This window comes from Papaver somniferum, chromosome 3 (genome assembly GCF_003573695.1).
Source record: "Papaver somniferum cultivar HN1 chromosome 3, ASM357369v1, whole genome shotgun sequence".
NCBI lineage: Eukaryota > Viridiplantae > Streptophyta > Magnoliopsida > Ranunculales > Papaveraceae > Papaver > Papaver somniferum.
Window position 1 is genome coordinate 168,438,343 of NC_039360.1, and position 7,025 is coordinate 168,445,367.

The 7,025-nt window shown below is 34.6% G+C and overlaps 1 long non-coding RNA gene across 1 annotated transcript; it reads left to right on the plus strand.

The window, feature by feature from the left end:
* Window positions 1-5,638: 5,638 nt before the first annotated feature.
* LOC113361879 lies at window positions 5,639-6,811 on the plus strand. Its single transcript, XR_003365401.1, has 3 exons — window positions 5,639-5,817; window positions 5,945-6,014; window positions 6,715-6,811. It is a non-coding gene; the product is annotated as an uncharacterized LOC113361879 (long non-coding RNA).
* The last annotated feature ends 214 nt before the right edge of the window (window positions 6,812-7,025 follow it).

Genomic DNA, 7,025 nt, shown 5'->3' on the forward strand with positions numbered 1-7,025 from the left:
AGAAACAAGTAAGTACAAGGTTTCACATTACCTGTTAAGTCTTCAAATCTAGCAGTGTGGAGCATATCTCCACCATCATCGTCATCTGATTGTACAATGTCATCATGACTCTCATCTAAATCCACCGTTTCTTCATCAGAATCCCCCTCAACATCTGATTCCCTCCATTGGTCGTAATCATCATCTTCTGCCATGACAAAAGCTGTGTAGGTACGTGCATCTCAGTTAGGAATTTGAGCTTATTTTGGAAAATATTAGCTAAACCTAACAGGATAGGCAACATGTGTTACACCTATTTTCTATTATATGAAAAGAAAACAAACATGAACTCAGTGATGCATGTAACTTGAGGCTAAAACATCACTGCAACACACAAAATCTCCTCATGATTATTGTGTTATCCACAAAGCGAAAGGTACCGGTTAAACGGTCTTATATAACTTTTTGTTACAAAAGCCAAGAGCACTAAAGCACCAGATAATGATTATCCATTTTTAGCTTGAAGATATAGTCAAATTGGCCAACCAGCAACATGGTATTATTAAAAGTGGCAACTTAAAACAGACGTTACAGGCTCGCCAAGTAACAGAGACTCAAATGATTAAATCTTGAGAAGCCTTGTATATAAATATGATTGACACAACATCGTCGATCAAAGTAGAGTTATTAACTCTCAATCAAAATCCAACCCAAACAATAACAAAAACCCTAGAAAAAATTAGCATCGTTAAGTTTTTTATTTTTTTTATTTTGTAAAACCTAACTAACTAGTAAAGCCTAACTAAGTAACATGAAAGAAAGATCCTTACCTAAATCTTATAATAGTTCATGCATGTAACTTAAGCCTAAAATATTATTGTTGTAACAAAATGAAATCACATCTCATACAACCCGTGATTGTCATTAACTTGTTCTTTGATACAGCCGAATAAAAACCCTAATCATGCTTTAACAAGTAAACCTATAAGATCTAACATCTGATTCCATGAGATCAAACAAAAAATCTAACATAAATTTAATATTCATTCGATAATGGGTTGTAGAAATATTACCAGCAACAAAGATCGAGTTTAAAGAGGTAGATTCCTTGTAAAGATTAGAGATAGTAATAGAATAAAAACCCTACTCATGCTTTAACTAGTAAACCTATAAGAAGTGATAGAATAAAAACCCTAATCATGCTTTAACTAGTAAACCTATAAGATCTAACATCTGATTCCATGAGATCGAACAAAAAATCTAACATCAATTTAATATTCATTCGATAATGGGTTGTAGAAATAATACCAACAAAAAGATCGAGTCTGAAGAGGTAGGTTCCTTGTAAAGATTAGAGACGATAGTAGTAGAATTATGATTTCATAGAGAGAATCGAGTAATAAAAACTGAAAAAGTAGATCGAACTCATCTTTTTTTTCTTTTTGGAATTTAACCAAACCATCAGGCGGGAATTGATTTCCTTTTGAAATCATCCCGCCCAGTAAAATCCATTTTCATCACCCGCCAAACAAAATTTTTGGTGTTTTTCTTTTTTTATTTCCAAATTTTTGATGTGTAACCAATATGGTTAGTTTCCTTATTTTATGAGAGAATATATCGTAGACAGTTATGATAAAATTGTTTCCCAAAATTTTCGAAATTTTGTTTCCTATCTCTAACCAACTCGAGAAGAGGCTATAGAAAAAAATACTTTCCTATTTCGAATAATATTTACCTTAATAATTTTAAGCTGGGTTGTCTCCTGTATTATTCTTGGTTTAGGGAGGAAGAATGATTAGTGGCACCTATGTAGGAAACGTATTATTCTAATCATACAGTAAGCTAATAAAGATAAATAAACTAAACCCATCCATTTTCATGTTCATCATTTCCAGAAAACATAAAGTTCAACGTGAATCATTCATCACATAAATGTCAACCTATCTATCAGCGTAAAAAGCCTCCATCTAGTGCAGTACTTAAAAAATAAATAAAACCACCACTGAAAACAAAATGGTCATCAAAAACCCTGTTTAAAAAGCAAAGAACTTGTTAGATGAGTCTGGTTCTTTGTCAGATTAGTCTGGTTCCTCATTCTCATCCAATTCCACGCAAAGATCATTATCATTAACATCGTCGTATATACTTTACTTTCAATAGCACTTTACTTGTTCAAACTCGTATTTTTGTTAAAAGTATTGGCAAGGAGATAATAAGATCAGACCTAAAGTGATAAATTGATTCTTATTGTTTACAGGGGGGACTGTATTTTTCTACATTTCCTCCGTTCTTTCAGCTAATTATATTTATTTTTCCAAAAGAATGCACACCTCATAAATAAATAAATTTGCAAGAGTATATTGCATTCTGTAAACTCTATGAACTTGTAAATAATTATCTGATTTATTTCATGATTCCAATACCTAAATAATAAAAATTCATAAACATCACCTTCTTCTAAATGACAAAATTAGCAAACGAAACAAGAAACGAAAACAACTTTCAAAGCGTCCACAAAATGAAATCGATAAATCAAACCATATCATCAAAAAAAAAACATATCAAATGAACCATCCCCCATCTTCAAACAATTCTTCTTGCAATGCTGAGGTGAACCTGATCACTCCAACCAGCAGGCTTGGGCGCCTTGTCATCCTCAGATTTGTCATTTTCTGCTTCATCAGGCTCCACATGCTTGTTAAGATCATGCTTGTTAACTTTTGGATTATCTGCCATATCCGGAACATCGGGACGATCTTCATCAATAATTTCAATAATAGAAGCAGGAGCATCATCATTTACAGTAGGAACATCAGCATAAGCAGGAACATCAGCATCCTCAACGCTACTGATTACAGTCCAGAGGAACACCAGGAATAACATCAGCATAAATAGGAACATCATCATTGTCAACACTACTGACAACAGAACTAATTACAGCGTCGAGAGGAACACCAGGAACAGTAGTTATTCCGTCCACAGTAATGATAATCCTCAATTTACGAGGACCAGCCATCAGTCGAGGACATTTTTGGATCCTCTCTTCAGTTTCATACAGTCCCTCTTAGCAGAACTCATTTTTTTTTAATACTCTATGTTAATTTTTTCTATGCTTGGTGTAATTTATATATATTTCTAAGGAAAACCCTAATTTCTTAGGTTTTCCATCATTATCTTAAATCACCTATTCTTTGGTATTTACATCGAATATTCTATCAATATAAGGAGATATGGAATGAATATTTTCATGTTTATCTAATTTCCTTTTTAATCTAATATACATAACGAACATAACAAACTAAAATAAATTATGATCTCATGAGATATATGGAATGAATATTTTCATATTTATCTAATTTCCTTTTTAATTTAATTACCTAGGTCGGTTGGGGTGGCCCGGCCGGCTGGACCATAGGTGTAACGCAAAAAAAGGAAAAAACCAAATGTTGGCTAGTTAAACAATGACCCAACATTTAGCGGCAACACTTTCATGTTGATGCACGAAATTGAACATTTCAACATAGAAAAAAATCCAAACACCAAAACAAAAACAAAAAAATACAAGGAAAAAAAAAGCAACATAAATAACCCAAGGAATAAATTGTACATTTCAGCATAGAAAAAAATCCAAATACCAAAAAAAAAAACACACACACACACAACTGCAAGAAAAAAAGCTACATAGATAAGCCTAGGAATGTGTTAGTGGCATGGACATCATGAGTACACGTTTCCGATTTTCCACCAAAATTCTTCAACGAGACAGCGCTCCTCATGTGAGGAATAATTGCAACCCTTGTTTCCCACGGTAGTGCCCCCCAAATTTCCGTCCAAGTTCTGATGAGTGTATTGTAACGCAATAAACACCTATTCTGCTAAAATAAGAGTTCCTTGTTATTTATAAAGGCTATCGGGTTATGAGTCGGCCATTCATCCTCTTTAAAGAAAATGCTTATCTCATAATTCCAATTCCATTCCCCGCCATGTGCCCATGTATGAATATTTTCTTTGGAAATGGGAGCGCAAAAATCTATCCGGGGCCGATCAATTCCCTCATGGATGTAGTAAAATAAAATGTGAACTCCGAACATGACCATCCCAAGTGATGGGTAAGTATTTATCCAAAATTCACTCCCAAGAATATAATGCGGGGGTGGCAAATGTTGATGGAACGTCTCGGTGTCCAAATTGAAAGATATTATGCCAATATCTTGCTAACAACAATCTATCCAAAAAATATAACCGTGTGCGTAGACACCTGAACTCCGAAAAGTATAAGGAATCTCTCATGCTATGTTCCTCCATCCCCTCTTGTCTCCTAAAGTGTGTGTTTGTATTTTACCATCCATGTGAATTCGAACTACCTTGTACTCATTGGTACGTTGACAGTACATGAAACCCCCAATTACGTTGTATCGTGGATACCACGAAAGTACTTGATCCATTGTAATTGGGATGCATAGTTGTGGAAGATGGAGGTGGTCACCAGTTTCTGGATTCATAATATATACAGGATCTTGTATGTCGTGGTGTGAAACATAAAAACAAACCAGACCATTGCAAGATCCAACTATTGGGTGGAACATAGTCCAATAATCATGGGTTCCATCATTCGGGGCATCACGATTGTTGTCTGTTACGATCGGGATGAAATCTTCCTCTCTATAAAAGAGTTGGGCAACTTTATCTTTCCCCATTCTTGGTGTGACACCAAAAAGGAATCCAATTCTTTTGTCCCCAAGGATAGTATTCCATTCTTTGCATACACATTTGCTTGCTAAAACGATTTCTATAGTTTGGAGGCGCTAAAGTATCTCAGTAGTTAATTCCGACAACATATCCATCACTATTATACTGATGAAAGATTATAAAAAAAAAAAAAAAATTACAAGCTTTCAGGATTTTCTTATTGTGAATGCTACAAGAAAATATGAGTATAAAGCTTATATATATATAGACATCCAATATACCTGTTGGCGAATGGTCGCGTCAGTCTAGGACGTTTTTGGATCCTCTCGTCAATTTCATATCAACAATCCCTCTTAATACTCTATGTTAGTTTTTTTCTATGCTTGGTGTAATTTGAAAACTCTAATTTTTTAGGTTTTCCATCATTATCTTAAATCACGATTCTTTGGTATTTACACCGAATATTTCAATTTCAATATTACTAAAAAACGAGATATTGTAGCAGTATAATGAGATATGGAATGAATATTTTCATGTTTATCTAATTTCCTTTTTAATCTAATATATACATTCTGAACATAACAAACTAAAATAAATCATGATCTCTTAGGAAATACCCAAATAATTTTTCTACTTTTCGACTAATTACCTAGGTGGGTTGGGGTGGCCCGGACTGTTGGACCTAGGACTGCACAGGAACCGTCCCGTCCATGGAACCGTACCGGAACCGCAGGAACCGTACCGGTACCGTCCCGGAACCATGATCATACGGGACAGGTACAAGTACCAAAAACTGGTACCGTGCCTAGAGTAGGTACAAGTAACGGTTCTAGGCTATTCCCGTCCCGTCCCGTAGTACCGAGGATCTGTATCCGTTGATTTTAGGATTAAATCCTGGTCGTTGATATTAGGGGTTATACCCTTTTCTTAGTCTCCAATCTCCATCGTATTCTCGGACATTCTCCTCGTTTCCTTCTCCTTCTTCCTTCTTCCCTCTCTCGTTTTTCAGTTTCCTCTCAGAGAAGAGAAGATGCCAAACTTTTAGTTTTGATTTCCTTTCCATCATCATCATCTGTATAAGACTTCAGTATCCATTTACGTAAATGGATCTGCTCTGAAGAACTGTTTTTCTTTTGTATCAACAAAGAGGTGAAGAATATGAAGATCGTTTAATCCTCTTTGTTCTTTGGTTTCTGTGTATTTTTTTTTTTGGGTTTATGTACTCTGAAGAACAAGGTTCATTTTCTAATAGATTTCGTTTTGAATAATACTGCAGTTGGAAGTAGAGAACGGAGATTTGAGGTCATCTGTCAGTGATAATTCTTCAGTTGCTACTGAAAATCGAGGTAAGATCATCTTTAATCTCTAGTTTTATGTTTTGGGTTCAATTTTGGTTTTTATTTATTTTCGATTTTGATTTTGATTTTGTATGGAACTAAGAAATCATGATAAGCTTCAGTTCTCTTCATCTTTCTATTTTTTTATTAAAATAAACTTATACCCAATCTCAAATTGTTTTCCAGATTAGCCTTTTCTCCCACTCTTTGTTCTTAAAAATGAATTCGGAGTTTCTGACCTAGTTTGGGACAGATTTATGATATTTTGAGGATTGTTGTTTTCTGTTCATAATGTTGTATTATTGGATAGTTTGTTACAAATTGAATTAGTTAACTGAGGTTATATGTGATTATGATGTTTGTTGATAGGAAGTCTTTATGATAAATTATGTTTGGGTATGAATGAATTGAATTTTTTGTGAGAAACATATCTCAATTTCAGGCATTGCCATAAGTAAGTCCTTGTTATAATCTAAGGATGTGTAATTTCTTTTGAAATTGAACGAATGATCTGCAACATGGTTATGTGAAATTGGTTTTGAAATCCAGATTAGCTTTCTGTAATTCCTTTGAATTTGTGGTGTTAACCAATAGTTTCTTTGAAGAAGACGGTGAACACTTTAACTTATGTTTACCCTTATCTGCTCTAAGATGCAGGTGGCCCTGGCCCTGTTTTGTTTAACACTTTAACTTTTGTTTTTCATTTCAGATGGATGCAAATACAACTCAAAGTGAAGCTGCAACTGAAATTGGTTCCTCTATTCACCCTACATCTGTACCTGCACCTTCTGCTGATGCTCAGCAAGCTGCACAATCTGATCCAACCGAAGCTACAAATAATGTTGGTGATGTAGCCGCGAAGCCGAAATCCAGTTCAAAAGTTTGGCATGAGTTTATAAAATTAAATGGGGAATGGGAAGAATGTAAGCATTGTAAGAAGAAATTGAAAGTCGGTAGTAAAAAGAATGGTACGTCTGGATTATGGAAACATTTGAAGCATTGCACCAAGAATCCTAATAA